Below are 16716 nucleotides of genomic sequence, written 5' to 3'. Positions count from 1 at the left end.
CCTGACTTTGGGTCTCCTCGGGGTCGTAGGCACGGCCATGCCCACCCTGGAAGATCACGTCCTCCATGTACTGGTTGTAGAAGGGGTCGTCGACCGTTGGCATTGAGGTTGGCATTCCGTCAAACAACACGCGGGGGGCCGGCATGGTGCCCGTGAACGGTGTCCGCGCCTGCTTTCTTTGCATCTCGACGGACGGCCGCTCGCCGCTGCTGGACCCAGGCGTGACGTTGAGGTCGATGACGACCGCGGGGCGTGGTGTGGACGGCGCGAACAAGCCCACGTCCGGCGACGCCGAGAAACGGGTCCGGCCGTCGTGCCTTGGTGGAGGAAAGCCGGGCGACATGGGCGCGGCGCGCGACGTCGGCGACTGGCAGTGCGTAGGCCGGGTGACCGACGAGCCTGTGCTCGCCGGGCCGACGGCCGCTGCATGGAACCCCGCCGGACGGCCCATGCCAAGCATGAGGATGGCGTGCGCTTTGTTGACGAGGTCCTCCTTCTCGTCGGCAGCGGCCTTTCGCCACGCGGCCTCCAGCTCCTCGCGCTAGGCGACGAACTTGGCCGCGGCGGCATTGACCTTGACGGCCGCTCTCCGTTCCCTCCTCATCACCGAATCCGCATCCAACTTGGCAATCTCCTCCAGCGTGCACTCCGACCGAGGCTTCCTTGGCGCCTTCTTCTTCACCTTTGCGGTCGGGTCGACGGCCAGGCCACCGGAACTCGGCGGGGCGTCGGCCATGGACGGGGGAGAGAGGGGGCGGCGGGCGGGACGTGGGAGGGTTTGGGGGAAATGGCGCCAAATGGGCGTGGTGGGGGGTTGGTTTCTCCCACCGACAGGCGGGCCAGGGAGGACAAGCGCGCACGTCCCGCCTGTCCGCGCGCTGTCCGTTTCACCCTAAAACCGGCGCAAACTTGGGCCGGGGATGGGTCGAAAGCGGACACAAAGCGGACAAAAGTCCGTTTGCGCCCGCGCGCTGGGCCGTCTCGTTTGTCCCTTTTACCCCAAACGGACGGGGGCGGACAGGATAGGGTCGCGCGGTGGAGTTGGCCTTAGCTTCGACAAGAAGTCACAAGTCAAGGACACCCCGATGTCTGTCGACCCCCGCAAGGACTAGGCCTACATGCGGCGTCCTACCTCGCAAAATAGGCCCAATCCATTTAGGAAAGACAACCAAATCGAGACAACGGAATAGCACTTCTGGAGAGTCTCTCCTCACGCCACTCCTAATGCCCCCACAACCTCTTTCTCTCATCTCTCCATCTTCTAGATCGGGCGGAGCTCCTCCCTTCCCCACGCCGCCCCGCGCCATTGGCAAGTGGCAATAGAAGCAACCTCCTCCCCGACCCCTCACCATTGCCGCGCTAGACCATCGCCAGCTGGGTTGAGGAGCACCTTCTCTGCCCATGGCAACAATCTGACACAAACGTCGGCCTTCTTGAGGAGCTCGGCCGTGTGGCTCACACCCCCTGTTGCTCGTCACCTCATCAGCCCCGACAGCGAGGACGAGGGCCTCGAGCCCCGATTTGGTGAAGATGGCGACCGAGGGCCTTTGCCACGTGGATCCTAGGCACACCCCTCCCCATATTTTGGTTTTATGGGTACCTGGATTACCCGTACCATTTTTTTGGTAATTAGGGTTTGGTTATTGCCATCTCCATCTACGCCGCCCCATTCGAGGAGTTGGAGCCGAAGCCCGAGGACCCAGTCATGGTGGTGATGCGGGTCTCTGAGATCCAAGCAGATGTGCGTCGCCTGGAGAAGGGGTGTATCCGCAAGCGCTTCGGCCCCACTTGGACCGACTAGGAGGAGGCAACGCAGTTCACAGTCGTCGCTCCGACCCCTATACTTGCCCCGACGACCTTTGTTCGGAGGAGGAGCAAGTGGAGGACAACGATGACAAGACGACACCAACAATGGACTAGTCAGTAGCAATGTCAAACAACATTGCATATTTTGAAAATGTTGCCTAACGATATCGTAAATTGCAAATTATATGTAATGCAACACACTTTGGCCAATAAATATATGTGTATTCTACAGGTTCATAACTAATATAATTGATAATGATTGTGTTGGTACATTTATTTACGTATATTAAGTTGAGGTAAATTGCCCCTACATATTTGAAGGAAATGACAAACAAAGAAGAACAAATAGAAGGACAATTTATGGAGGCATGCATTTGGAGAGACTGTGTTTGCGCATAAGCCAGTCAGCCTCCAAATACATATGAAACACGCTCCATATGCAATATGACGGCTTACGATATGGTGACTCTTTGCCTGCTAGAGGTGCTTTAAGTTGATAATTCAAAAGTGGATTTCTCTTCTTTCCCGAGACATGTGTTCCTTGCCAGTCTCATGACATTTTACATGTCGGTGTCATTCTTGTGTCTTTTTTTGCGGGGTCATTTTAAGGTATTATTTTATTTAACTTATGCACTAACAAAAGTAATATTGCTAGACGCATTTTACAATTAACCAAACGAAGAAGAGGAAGTACAGGAAGCTGTACCAGATGGTGTATCGAAGCACACGTAAGGTAAGTGGACGTCGAGGACCTCGGACTTGTCCATCTTGCACACCTTCGTTGTCAGAGCGACCTCTCTTAGGTGTGCACCCAGAGTCTCGACCACATATAGCTGTAGATGTCAATGTTAATTATCTAACATTTCGTATTTCCTTGTGCCCTAACTGAAGTAGTGTGGGAGTGACTAGTTCTCTGAGGTACAACAGAAAACATGTTTAAATCATATCCATGTTTTAGAACAGCAATCAAGCTTACATGTGCTGAAAGATCCACAAACAAGTTCCTACAGTTTACGTTTCATTTAGGGTGAAAGTGAAACAGGACACTAGACCAACCATGTTCCACATGTGCATCCATTTTCCCAGAGAAAAGTCTACTTTTCAACCCACAACTTTTAGGAATCAATCCTCAATTTCAGAACCGGTTAATTTGCACCCCTAAACTTTTAATATTGTTCAGCAATAAACCCTTTATAATATTTCTTTTAACTTCATGCACTAAAGACGTAATTCATAATTAATGACCAAACAAAGATGAAGAAGTACATGAAGTTGTACCAGTTGGAGTATAGAAGCAGACGTAAGGAAAGACATCGTCGACCTCGTCCATCTCGCACAGCTTCTTCATCAGCAATGACTTGAGCTCAAGAGTGAAGATGCAATGGTCATCTGATCTCACAAAAATGCACTGATGTCTTCGGCATATCCAATCAAACGTGCTGGGCTCTTGTAAGTCATCAGCTTCGGGAGATGGATGCGGTTCATCTTCGCCCATTTGACATCTCCGTCAGGACCCGTCTCAGCCGACCAGAGCTGGACCACCTCACGGCGCAAGGTGGCTAGTCCCAGCCCGCCGTTCTCTGCCCTCATGACAATGGTTCTGCTGCCGCGAAACTTGCCGGGAGGCGGCTCGATCACCGACAGGTCCTGCGTACCCAGACCCAGTACGTCGTACCGCAGCAGGGCGGCGTTCCGGCAGACGAAGTAGAGCGTGCCACCAACAAGCACCGCGGCCGGACCTTCCTCAAGGCGGTATCGCTTGCTATCGAGGTAGACGCCGTCCGGGCCGTCCCGCACGCCGGTCTCGGAGGAGACGAAGCAAGCGTCCGCCTGCAGCGACTCGTACTCATGACACTCCACGCCCGCGGAGGCGATGATGAACGGCCCCTCGTTGCAGGCGCTGTGGTCACAGCCGGCGCCGGCGGCGCAAAGCACCGCGTGGTTGCTGCAGCTATCGAGCAGATTGTACCGCGTGGTTGCTGCGGTTACAAGTTGGTCCCATACGACGAATTCCGCAGATCCGTAGTCGTAGAAGAGGGCGCGGCCGTGGCGGCAGTCGAGCACGACGGTGGTGCTGTGGTCGGTGGCGGCGGGTGGACGGAACGGCGTGGTGGGGACGAAGCGAGCATGGCTGCGTTTGACTGGGTTGTGCAGGAAGCCGAGCACGAGGGGCGCCGTCCCGTGCAAGTCGCGGTACCGGCGGAGGAAGGCTTGGTCGGTGAGGGTGCCGAACCAGGACTTGCAGACGGCGGAGGCGCGGATGAAGCCCGCGGGGTCGTCCCGCGGCAGGCGGACGAGCACCTCGTTCACGATGTCGGGGTTGAGCTCCGGCGGCGGCGCCATGGAGCCTCCTGGTAGGCGGATGCCAGGGTTTTGGAAGTCCATATTCTAAATCCTGAAAGCCCGGTCACAAGTTGACAAATACCCCGGCGAGGGTTTGACCTATTTCACTCTGGATTAATGTCCTAGTCAGCACTGCCATGTCACACTTCCCTCTCCTCTCTCGTGTCATCAATTTTGGCTTTTGCTTCTTTTTTTATAGGAAAAACAAGTCTCTTTTTATGCGAGATCAATAGTAGTTTATTTTATAATGATAAGAGTGACAATTCAGAGGCAAGAGATCCTCAATGCATAGGGATCCCGTGTCAAGCCACACAGCTATGTGTCAGACAATCCGCAACCCTATTCTAGACCTATGTAATTATGTGGAATAAACTCTCTATCGTGACTTAATCTTAGCTACTAAATGACCGTACATCGAATGATCCAACCCTGTTCACGTGAGGCATGGGAGCAAACGAAGAGTCAGACGGTACCATCACAGGATGCTCGGTATGCCAGCGAGCTAGGGCCATACCAATCATTAACGTGTGTATCTTCACCTCAAAAGCCTCAGTGCAACAAGAAACAATAGGCAGCGAAGATAACTGATCTGTCATCTCTCCTTAAAATCATTCCCACTGCCATTCTGTCAACCTCCATGAAAGAACCATCCACCGATAACAAGCCCTTCTGACTGTATGTTTAAAATGCTTGCTTTTTTACAGTGATGGAAGCCTCTTTTTAAATCCAAAGACGCCGATGCGACCTAATGGTGGCTCATATTCATACCACTGTCATCTTTTGCAGCCGTCTGGTCCTACTCCGGCGTCACCCTAGCAGTAGCCTAGTTATCTTGGTCCTTTATCCCTTAAGTTTATTATGTCTTTGTGACTTGCGCGCGTCACTATGCGTGTTGGTCCTTTCGCTTTGCAATGCAGCTGTATGCATGGTTTCAAAAATAAGACTGGACCAACGTCTGACTAAAAAAATCAGGAACCGACACCTTGTCCGGTCTTTTAAGGTGCATTGGTCTTTTTAGTAAAATAATCGGACAAATATTGAAAACAAATTTGTAAAGTAGGTATTGAAGACCTAACTTTGTGATTTATCGATGGTTTACATTCAATACTTTGTGTATTCATTTGATCTGAGAATATTTTTTTGTAAATATACCTTAAATATTTTAGTTTTTTGTCGTAAATGAACTAAAACCAATAAAAACGTAAGCTCTGGTTGTATCTGAATCTTTCAATGGTTGGCTGTGTACACTGTCGTATGACTTTATCTATGAATTCAGCCTCGTGCCTTTTATTCAAAAAGAAAACTACTGCACTATCCGTATCGGAATTTGACGCTTTTTTGTTTGTTTCTCGATGCATTCGAATATCTGTGATGGTTATGGTCCATGTGTCCGTAGGTGCCTTAAACGAACGTGACTGAATTATGATGGCGGGAAAACATATCACATAGTTGTTGGTCCGAAATCTGATCTTTTCAGTGTCAACACTAACGAATGATAAACATACATTGTTTGAGACACAAAAAATGTAACGCCTTTTAGTGTCAGCACTAAGGCTGCCCATAATAAGAGTATCATAAGTTGTATAATGCATGATAACTAAGTAATTGTGATGAGGTGGCATAAAATTAAATGAAAAAAAAGATACTTGAGTATCATATCATGATACCATATCATATTAAATGTTGTGCTACTTTGTCTCATTCATGGCAGTAAATATAGTCTTCTATAATACTCCCTCCGTAAACTAATACAAGAGCATTTAGATCTTTAACTAAACACTCTTATATTAGTTTACAGAGGGAGTACCAACATATAATAGTATGCATTATATTAGTTCTTCTCCTCTATTCTTTCTTCTCCTCTTTTTTTTCTTCTTCTTCCTCTTTTTTTTATCGGGAACGAGGGTCGTCGAGGGACATAGATGTAGTGTCGTCGTTGTCGATATATACCCCCTCCCGATAGCTTACTATGATTAGGTAGCTAGTTCTACGTTTGGCACTAATATATCCATCTGTCATGTTTGAATAATAATTGCCATGTTGTAAATATTTGTAGAAACTATAGACACCGCCCGAGACGAAGCAAAAGAAGCGTTGTTGAGGGACATAATCGCAGAAGGAAGTGATGCCGTCTCGTTGTTTCTCAACGACACCGATGGTCTGGAAGGAGAGGGTGAACAAGCTGGCTACGGTGACCTAATGCCGGTGCAAGAAGAAGAACATGAGGACGGCTCCGGTGACCCAATGCCGGTGCAAGAAGGAGACCGTGATGACGGCTCCGGTGACCGAACCGAGTCCGGCCAGGTATATATATTAGTTAAGCCTGTGCTGACTAGCTGATTGATGCATTCATTGTTTTGGTATGTACACATATTAATTAAGTCTTTGTTCTTTTTTCTAACCCTCCGGATCGAGCACAACTTCGGTAAAGAGACGAGGCCGAAGAAAAAGTTGAGATCGGATGAAAAGTTTGAGATCATAGCAATCGCGCCCGACGGCCAACCTATTGAACCCCTCAGGACAAAGAGCGCATTTGTTGCTCAATGCGGGGTTCTGGTTAGGGACAAGATCCCGATAAGCATCCAGCAATGGTTTAAGCCGGCTACAGAAGACCCTGAGGTGTCTTATGTCAATGATATGCAGAAAAATGATCTTTGAACTGAGCTGAAGTCAAATTTCACCCTACCGCCAGAGGATAATCCAGAGAACCCAGTTAAAGAGAAATTAATCAAGTCTTTTGCTCTGAAGAGGATGGCAGAACTATTCAGGAGGTGGAAGAAAGAGCTGAATAAGTTTGTCGAAAATAATGAGACACCAGAATTCAAGGGCAGATATGAGAAGATCAGAGATCACTGGCCCGCATTTGTGGCCCACAAGACATCGGAAGAGAGTAAGAAGATGTCGGCGACAAACAAGCAAAATGCTGCAAAGAAGAATCTTCACCATCAAGGGGTCAGGTGGCTACCTCGTAGCCCGGCCTAAGTAGTCCAAGACTGAGAATGATCTGGTTGATAAAGGGATCGAACCAGAGACAATTAACTGGCCAGACCGTTGCCGGACTTGGTTCTTCGGGGCTGGCGGAACCTTGGACCCTGTAACAGGGAAGTGCATTTGGACGAACGATCAAATGGACATACCAGTCAGGAAGCTTAAGAGGTATATCGAAGCAGCGCAGGAAGGGACGTTCTTTCCAGACAGAGAGAACGACGAGCTCACAATGGCCTCGGGAATCCTGAGCACCCTGGACGGACATGAGGCACGCCAGGCTCCATTCCGTGAAAGGTTGGGTTTCCGGACGCAGGCGGTTACAAATCCCAAGAGAGGAGGAAAAAAGTGTAGCAGACCCAAATGCAGGCGCTGCAAGCAAGGGTAGACGCGATAGAGGAATGAGAAGCAAATCGCAGCGAGCGTACTGCCGAAGCCTCCCCCGAAGCTACCCCGCCATCTCAGCGCAGAAGCAGCGTGGCTTCCACCGAGCTGCTTCAGCCGGAGCATGCCTTGATGGCTCCTGCCAGCTATCCCGTGGATGCTATCACGGAGTCTCAAAATTGCCACCTTATGACGCAATGGATGAATTTGAAGGTCAAGGCGGCTATTGGCTCTGTTTATCCTACTGAACCCGGCGCAACTTTTCACTGCCGGCCGATTCCGGAAGGATATGCTAGGGTGATGGTGGATGAAATAACGGAGGGATTTTAGGACCTCCATCTTGACCACCCTACCGGTGAAGGGGAGACTCGGCTGGGGTCTGCTCTGAAGACTCCATGCCTATGGCGGAAGGAGCTCATCAACCTTCCAAACTGGACGCCTCCGCCTCCTCCTCCTCCTCCGGCGAGTCAGGGCACTCCGCCTCCTCCACCGCCTCCTCCTCCGGTGAGTGACGATCAGGGCCCTCGGCCGGCTCCTTCTCCGGCGCATGGCGGCACTCTGCCTCCTTCTCCGCCTGCGCCGACGCGCCCGAGCAGCCAACCTCCTCCTTCGCCTCGTCAGCAAGGGCGGAAGAGACCTGCCGCCGTTCCAACTGCTCCGGCGCGTCGTAGTCCTTCTCCTTCGCCTCGTAAGCAAGTAAAGAAGACAACCGCTCCGTCTGCTCGGTCGGCGTCTAGCAGTACAACCAGAGGCGGGAGGACATACAGATTCGGTCCTTCTCTGAAGACTCCAGAGAAGTTACCATACGAGAGGACCCCGGAGGAGAACACGAAGATCACGCGAACCGAAGTGGATGACTGGTTTCAAGGGTTGAAAGCAAAGAGACATCCACCTCCGGAGAAGAAGGTAGATCCGGTGAAAGTGAAGCGCACTCTGGCTGCCCTGGCAAAACCACCCAAGTCTCCGCTGAAAGGCAACTATGAGCGCATTATTGCAAAGACATGGGTCGAAGCGGAGCGGTCGGGAAGTACAGTCAGTGATCAAAGGCTGAAAGAATGATGAGAAGCTGGGAAACAAATTGCCCAACTCGGCGAACAAGCGAAGCAATCGTGCCCCCCCCCCCTCAAGGTGCCTAGCGACATCGTCGATCCGAGGATGGTGCCCGGTTATGGCAATGTTGACGATTACCTGCCCGACGATGTACATTATGATACCATGGAGGTGCAGATACACAGATACGAGTACGGGAAGCCTCTCGTCAAAGATGAAAAATCTTTAACAACGATGATGCGAAGATTACATGATTGGTACTTGAAAATCTGCAGAGAGTCTGCGGGGAGGAGTAATTTGTATGCGAGAGTTAAACCGGAGCATGACCTCGTTGGAATTGAACTGTTGCCTATTCCATTTGAGGAGTTCTATCAGTTTTTGAATCAATTGGCCCTCGATAAAATAACGATCACCCGCTACTGTCTATAAGTACTACTACTTCTGTCATTAAGTCTCTCTATATAGCTCATCTCTTTCATTGCATGTATTTATAATTATCCTCACTATATTATGCAGAATGAAGATTGCCGAATTGAAGAAAAGACAAATCGGTGATATTGGGTTCGTTAACACATATCTCATAGATGCAACTGAGGTTGAACATCATCCCGGAGATACCGAGGCCAACTTGCTACGATCATTCAAAAAAAATGAAAACAAAGATATAATACTCTTTCCTTACAACTTCAAGTGAGTGTTACTGTCTTGTGCATATTCGGTTTCCCTTATATATTAGTCCAGGTTATAGTAATGTAATTGATGAGTTATGCATGCGTGTGCAGTTTCCACTATATTCTCCTAGAGATTAGGCTTGAGCAGGGAGTAGTAACCGTCTTGGACTCTAAACGAAAAGATCCCCAGGAGTATGCAGACATGACTGAAATCCTCAAGAAGTAAGTTAAATCGATCATTATGCACCATATCAGCAACTTTGTTCATTTCCTGATATTAAGTAATTGTTTTCTTTGTTCGGCAGGGTTTGGAGAAAATTCACCAGAAAAGTTTCAGGACTGCCGAAGGAGCTGGAATTTAGACACCCGAAAGTAAGTACTATAGTACCATGTTCCGCGCATCTCCTAGTGATTCAAGCGCTAATTTCATCAATACCATTTAGCATTCTTGCTTATCAGTTTGATTGACCTCTATTTCTTATAAAGTGGTTGTGGCAGGAACAAGGGAATGATTTCTGTGGATACTACGTCTGCAAGTCCATCCGCCACACGACCTGTGGGCGGGGCGGGTACTCTGACGAACAATATGAAGTACGTAAATAACAACATTCACAATTTTATTTTATTACCATCATTTGTATTGAGTTTCATTCATTCATATATATATATATGTATTGACCCCCTTCTTCAAATTAGATGTTTCGGAAGCGGGATGAACTCCTAGCACCAGCTCGCATGCGAGCAATTCAAGAGGAATTGGCGGCATTCTTTCTTGACCAAGTGATCGCTGAAGACGGAGAATACTATGTGGACCATGAGTCCGTATGATTATATTTGTAAGAGATAATTATTGTATATATGTAGCCGGTAGTGTCGGATAGATATACGAGAACTTGTTGTTCGACCAATCTCTCGGAGAAGGAGAGGTGGTCGATATCACTTCTCTCTGTATGCATATATGTTCATGACGATCTTCTGTTTCCTTCGTTTGCTTACTAGCTAACTAGCGTGTCTAGTCCTCTCTATACGTATGTATAGTACATAGCGTCGACCAAGTACGGACGTAAGAGAGGACACTTCTCTTTATTAATTATAGCTAGCTAACACAATATATGAAACACCTAAATTAACCCCCCAAAACCCCCAACCCCCCCCCCCTTTAAAAAAAAAACAAAAACTCCAGCCACAGAAATGCTGACGCGTGGATGCCACCAACCGGGACCAAAGGGTCTCCTGACTGGGCTCTGCGCACTGCCCACGTGGAGGCCCATCAGTCCCGGTTCTGGATTGAACCGGGACTAAAGGGTCGGGGCATTAGTACCGACACTTTAGTCCCGGTTCAGGGCCCTTTTTCTACCAGTGGAGGGCCGCACTGAGGAGGCGCCGGCATTGACGGCAGGGCGCGGAGGCGCACCTCGATTCAGGAGACGCGCGCGCAGGAGGCGAGGTTGTCGCTTGTCCGGCGAGAGCCGATGCAGGCGGCGGGACAAGAGCGTTGTCGGCCGCGTCGGGGACGGGACGCCCCCTTCCCCTCCCGCTCGCTCGAGTCACAGCGCGTCGAGCTCGAAATGGTCGCGAGCTTGCTGGCTAAGCAGGGGCTGAGGGGTGGTGCACGCCAGGGAGAGGGCTGGGCTCGCCATCGATTTTGGCTACCTCGCTCTGCAGGGACACCGATTTTTAGCAGTGTCATCGGCGCCAGCCAGAGACAATTCATCAGTACCCCTTATTCTCACCCTCTAGCATTTTTTCCCCTCTCAATGTTTTCCGTGATGCATCAGCACTCCCTACTCGCCTTGATACTACATTTTCTGGCTGAAACTAGTTGCCATGTTGTCATAATTTGCAATCAGAATATGTTGCTTCTTTTAGCAGTTAACAAAACTGACCAAACTAGTCTTGTTGGCGCGACCTGCTTCAAGAATCTCATGGACCAGAAGCTCAACGGCGAAACCATCCGACACGACGCCGACGTGGGTGGTGTTGGCCATTCTGATAGACCTGTAGCATCCCCGCTGCCCCGGATCCTCACCGATAACCGCGTCTAGGGCAAGTATGCTCGCCAGATTGACCACGCCGTCGCCGTCCCCGTGCACCACCACGGGGTCCCTGTCGAGGTCGCCGTCCCAGTACACCAGCTTCTCCGGGGTGGGCACGCCCACGCCGTTGACGCACGTCATGGGCACCAGCGGCGCCCTCAGGTTGAGCGCCGCGCCACCGGCAGCGCCCGCGACAGGTACAGCCTCACGGCGGACGCCGGCAGCCCGGCCGCCGACAGGAACTCCGGCATGTCGCGCGCGGTGTAGTTCCTTGCCCGCGTCACGACCAGGGGCGTCTCGCCGCCGAAGACCGCGGGCGACGGCAGGCCCGCGAACGCGGACTCGAAGCTCCTCTTGACGCGCCGCATCGACAGGACGCCAGCGCCGTCGCTGGCGGCGAGGCCCTTCATGGCGACCACGATCCCGCCGGCGCCCGTGGAGGCCATGATGAAGTGCTTGACGAGCCTCCGGCCGTCCGGCGCCACGCCGGGGGGCTCCGGTTGAGGAACTCGAGCGCGAGCAGGCCGCCCTGGCTGTGCGACACGAGGATGGCCGGCTTGCCCCCGTTCCTCCTGCTCGCGTGCTCCACCAGCGCCGTGAGACTACGCCGGAACATGGAGAACTCCCTGTTCGGCAGCCCCGGCGCGGCGGGCGCGTGCCGGAGGTCGTACGGAGCCCCGAAGAGGCTCTCGCCGTCGATGTACCCGGTTCGCTCCAACGCCTCCACGAGTCTTCCCATACAGATCTCCCTGCTCCTCCATAGGTTCAGCATGCGTGGGCTACAAAAAAATAAGTGATACAGTAGTTTTCTCAGTGGTTGATTCCGGTGCTTACTTGCCGGCAGGGTCGTCGGAGAGGAAGCCGCGGGTGGAGCCAAACGAGAGGACGCGGGTCTCGACGCCGGGCACATTGCGGTAGTCGCCGGCCGTGGGGTCATAAACCAGGCGGAGCTGGTCGGCGAAGCACGCCATGTTGGGGAGGTCTTGCAGGCCCGTGCTGTTCTTCCACAGCCGGAACCACCGGCCGTCCCCCTTGCGCAGGCCGCAGAGCGGCGACGGCGAGTCGTAGGCGTCGGTGAGGCGGGCCTCGATCTGGCCGCAGGAGAAGCCTGGCAGCAGCACCACCGGGTGGCGGACGTCTCGCTGGTGGTGGCGGGCAGCCGATGTACTCCGAAAGAGGAAGAAGGGAGCAAAGACCAGGAGGCATGGCAAGCAAAGCCATTGGAGTTTGTCCATGGAGATTGGAGAAGGACCTCATGTGCTTCCAAAATATGAACTAAAACCAGCGCAATTTTTTTGGACCGGAGGGAGTAGAAATTAGAAACAAGGAAGTAGTGTTTGATCTAACTGAACATAAGTGTATACGAACTGAACTGTAGCTTCTTCTGTGATCTTCGTTCCGCGTGAAGTAGAAGAGAAGGGAGTCACGGACCTCTGTGCCTCTGGCTTCACGTGAGCACAGCCGTCCTCGTCCATGCACATGCAGAGTGCAGAGATGTAGGGCGTGGTAAGACTTTCAAACACACACAGACACAGGACAGCGGACAGCCACACACATCACTCTATGCACAAAGCCAGAACCATTGATCTTTTGGTTGCTTTTTTAATATGAAAAAATATCGCCTGCCTGGCATTACTGAAATAGGACTTGGCTCGACGTCGACTTCCGCAGCAGCTGGCCGCATGATATCAGATATGTGTATGGAATTAAGATGTAGATTGGGGCCATGACGATGTTAGATGGTCATCTATGAATGTACATTGTGGCATACAGATTCATCATACAATGGTCAAATGATGCACCCTCTGTTCACTTATGTAGGACATTTTGATAGTTTAAATTGAACTGCCAAAACATCGTACATTAGTGAACAGAAGTAGTATTTAGTTGCGTTATGAATATCTACTATTGCACCAAATTAATGGTTGGTTGATGTTTATGTGCACCTATTAGAGCATCTCCAGCCGTTGCCCCCCCCCCCCCCCCCCCCCAGGAGGCATAAAAATCGCCGCTTGGGGGCGAGCCGGCGGTAGAATCGGCTCTGGGGGCGGTTGGGCATCCAGCCGTTGCCCCAAGGTCGCCCCTAGGCGCCGATATCAACCCATTCCTGACCGCTTTTCGGCCCAATTTTGGCAAAAAATGGCCAGATATCGACACGAATCGACCCATATTCGGCGTGGTTTTTGTGTCACATATTCATCACAACAAATCAATAAAAATCAAAATAGTTCAACAAATAGTACAACAACAAATAGGTCAATATAAATTATATAGTTCAAGAAATAAAAACTCATATTTCATCACACGTCGAGCTAGGTGTCGCCCTTGATCCTCCATAGGTGCTCCACCAGATCCTGTTGCAGTTGTTGATGCACCTGTGGATCTCGGATCTCCTGACGCATATTGAGGTAGGCAGTCCAGGTTGCCGGTAGCTGGTGGTCAACTTCGGCTAGAGGACCCTGCCTGTAGTATGGTTTAGTGTCAAACACTGGCTCTTCTTGCTCGCTCTCGATGATCATGTTGTGTAAGATGACACAACAAGTTATGATCTCCCACATTTGAACTTTCGACCAGGTCTGAGCAGGGTACCGGGCAATAGCAAATCGACATTGGAGCACACCAAATGCCCGCTCGACATCCTTCATGCAAGCCTCCTGCACCTTGGCAAAGTGGGACTTCTTGCCTCCTGGCACAGTGTTTGAGATAGTCTTCACAAATGTAGACCATCTCGGATATATGCCATCAGCTTGGTAGTACCCCTTGTTGTAGTGCCGCCCATTGACCTCGAAGTTCATCGGAGGAGAATGGCCTTCAACAAGCTTGGCAAAGACAGGGGAGCACTGCAGCACATTGATGTCATTGTTAGTTCCTAGCATACCAAAGAAGGAGTGCCAAATCCAGAGGTCATGTGCGGCCACCGCCTCAAGTATCATACTGCAACCGCTTTTGGCGCCTTTGTACATCCCCTGCTAAGCAAATGGGCAGTTCTTCCATTTCCAATGCATGCAGTCGATGCTTCCAAGCATCCCAGGAAATCCTCTTGCTGCATTCTGTGCTAGGATCCGAGCAGTGTCTTCCGCATTGGGTGTTCGCAAGTATTGCGCTCCAAACACTGCCACCACTGCCCTGCAGAACTTGTAGAAACACTCAATGGTGGTGGACTCGTCCATACACCCATAGTCATCGAGTGAATCACCGGGAGCTCCATATGCAAGCATCCTCATTGTTGTCGTGCACTTTTGGATTGAGGTGAATCCAAGTTTGCCGATGCAATCCTTCTTGCACTTGAAGTAGCTATCGAACTCCCGGATGGAATTCACAATCCTGAGGAAAAGCTTTCGGCTCATCCGATAACGGCGCTGAAATACTTTGTCGCCGTGCAGTGGAGCGTCGGCGAAGTAGTCGGAGTAGAGCATGCAGTAGCCTTCGAGACGATGTCGGTTCTTTGCTTTCATCCGCCCCGGCGCCAAGCCACCTCGCCGTGGCTTTTCATTGCTCGCCAGCAGGCTGGCGAGGGCGGCGAGGACCATGAGATGTTCCTCTTCCTGAACGTCGGCATCAGCTTCCTCCTCCAGCAGCGCGGCGAGCGCCTCCTCATCGTCCGAGTCCATTGCCGAGGCAGGCAAATCGCCGAACACCTTGCGGGCGCGGTGGGCGCACACTCGCTGGTACACTGCCCCTTCGCGGCCGAAACGCCAAAAAAATCGCCCAGACGATGGTGGAGAGGCTGCCTTGGTGAAACCTCTACACTTTTTTCCGGCGGGGAATAGCCGGTCTAGCGGTGGTGGGCGGTGGGTGGCGCCGGGATCAGCCGCTGGCGGCTGGGTGGCGGCCGAGCGCGGGGGGTGGGAGGCGAATCTGGACGATAGGCTTGACTTTTCGCCTGACGGTGTGGGACATGCGTGCTTTTCCCTTGCGCCGGAGCCCCCGAGCGCCCCCCAGTGCACCGAGTTCGGCCTGCGATCTCCGGACCAAAAAACGGGCCGAGCCCGCGGATTTCGGCGTCCTGGGGCGCGACTGGGGCGTTATTTCGGCGCCGACGCGGAAAAAGTCGCCTGAAGGGGCCTGTTGGGGGGCGCGGCTGGAGATGCTCTTAAGATATCAAGTGTGGGCCACTATAATAAGCTCCAATCAAAGTTTAAAAAGTGAACTATGCCATTTAGGGCGGCTTGGTCAGAAAGAATGAAGAGCTACTTCCTCCGTCCCAAAATTCTTGTCAAGTCTAAAACAAGAATTTTAGGACGAAAGGAGTATAATAGAGCTTGAAAAAAGCTAAACCATATTTAGCATTTTTGAGTAAATCATGGAAAGACAACAACCAGGTGACAATATCTTTTTTTCGAGGGTATGCAAATTGCGTACCTTAGCTTTATAGAAGAAGAGAAATGAGACATACAACAACGTCAACCACTCGCTGCGAACAACGAAGGCGACCCACTCCACACCCGGCTCATTTTACTCGTGTCGCTCCAAACTTACATGATATTTTGTACCAATATAGCCTCTAGCATTTTACCATTTCGATTGAATAACACTAATTTATTTTTATATATTGTGCATCCGATAGAATAACTTAATGACATGAATATATGTCGCACAAAAAATTAAACAACACTTGAAAATATTTTCATGAAAATCTAATGACAATAATTATTTATTCTTAGAATCAGTCCAAAGTTAGATGTCTGATTGTACGCTTTCCTGAACACCACTTATTCTGTAATAGAGATACTATTTTTTTCCTAGTTTCACTGGATACATTTTTCAAATTTTTGGTTATGTATTTAGTGCTGTATATTCAAAAGATATATGTTTTTATTTTGATGTATGTTACTTTTTTTTGGGTAGAAATGTACTATCCATATCTTTTACATTTGACACTACTAATAAAAAAGACAAACATTTTTTTCACCGATTGTTTATTGTCTCAGTAGTAATATTTTTATTAAATTGAAAAAAATTTAAGAAAGGAAATGACAACATATTAGCTTTCATGGGAGTGGATGGTGTAAACCCATTTAATTTACTTTTTCACATGCTACATTTTTATCCAATGAAATAATTTCTATATGTACAATCTGTATTTTTTTCAGAAATAAAATAGTTTTCATCGACTTTGAAATATATCCCAAGGAAAAATATTACATGCGTAACATTTTTGTCTCTGACAAATCTAGAAACAGTAAAAACATTGTTTTTACATGCATGAATAATTGTTATAATTTTATTTTCATTATATTACAATATTTAAATATTATAAACATACAAAAATTTAAAAATTATGTTTTCCAAATGCTATTGTAATGTGATTTGTCCACCTTTTCCCATACGCTTGCAATATAAGCGGCAGGGCTCAGGGCTCCACTATGATGCCAGTATAATATCAGCCACCACAAATCTATCACCGTGCACGAAGCAAGCACAAATTACAGCGACTTTGA

The 16716-nt window shown here is 50.0% G+C and overlaps 3 pseudogenes; all 3 read right to left on the bottom strand.

Annotated features, from left to right (window-relative positions):
• Positions 1-3043: 3043 nt before the first annotated feature.
• On the bottom strand, positions 3044-4149 carry LOC147963737 (uncharacterized; annotated as a pseudogene).
• A 6931-nt stretch (positions 4150-11080) lies between these two features.
• LOC147963736 (lecithin-cholesterol acyltransferase-like 1) lies at positions 11081-12047 on the bottom strand (annotated as a pseudogene).
• A 58-nt stretch (positions 12048-12105) lies between these two features.
• Positions 12106-12632, bottom strand: LOC147963735 (lecithin-cholesterol acyltransferase-like 1 pseudogene; annotated as a pseudogene).
• Positions 12633-16716: the final 4084 nt, after the last annotated feature.

Source organism: Triticum urartu, chromosome 6A, assembly GCF_056163025.1.
Source record: "Triticum urartu cultivar PI428250 chromosome 6A, HENAU_Tu73, whole genome shotgun sequence".
NCBI classification, from domain to species: domain Eukaryota; kingdom Viridiplantae; phylum Streptophyta; class Magnoliopsida; order Poales; family Poaceae; genus Triticum; species Triticum urartu.
This window is presented reverse-complemented; position numbering and strand designations above follow the sequence as displayed.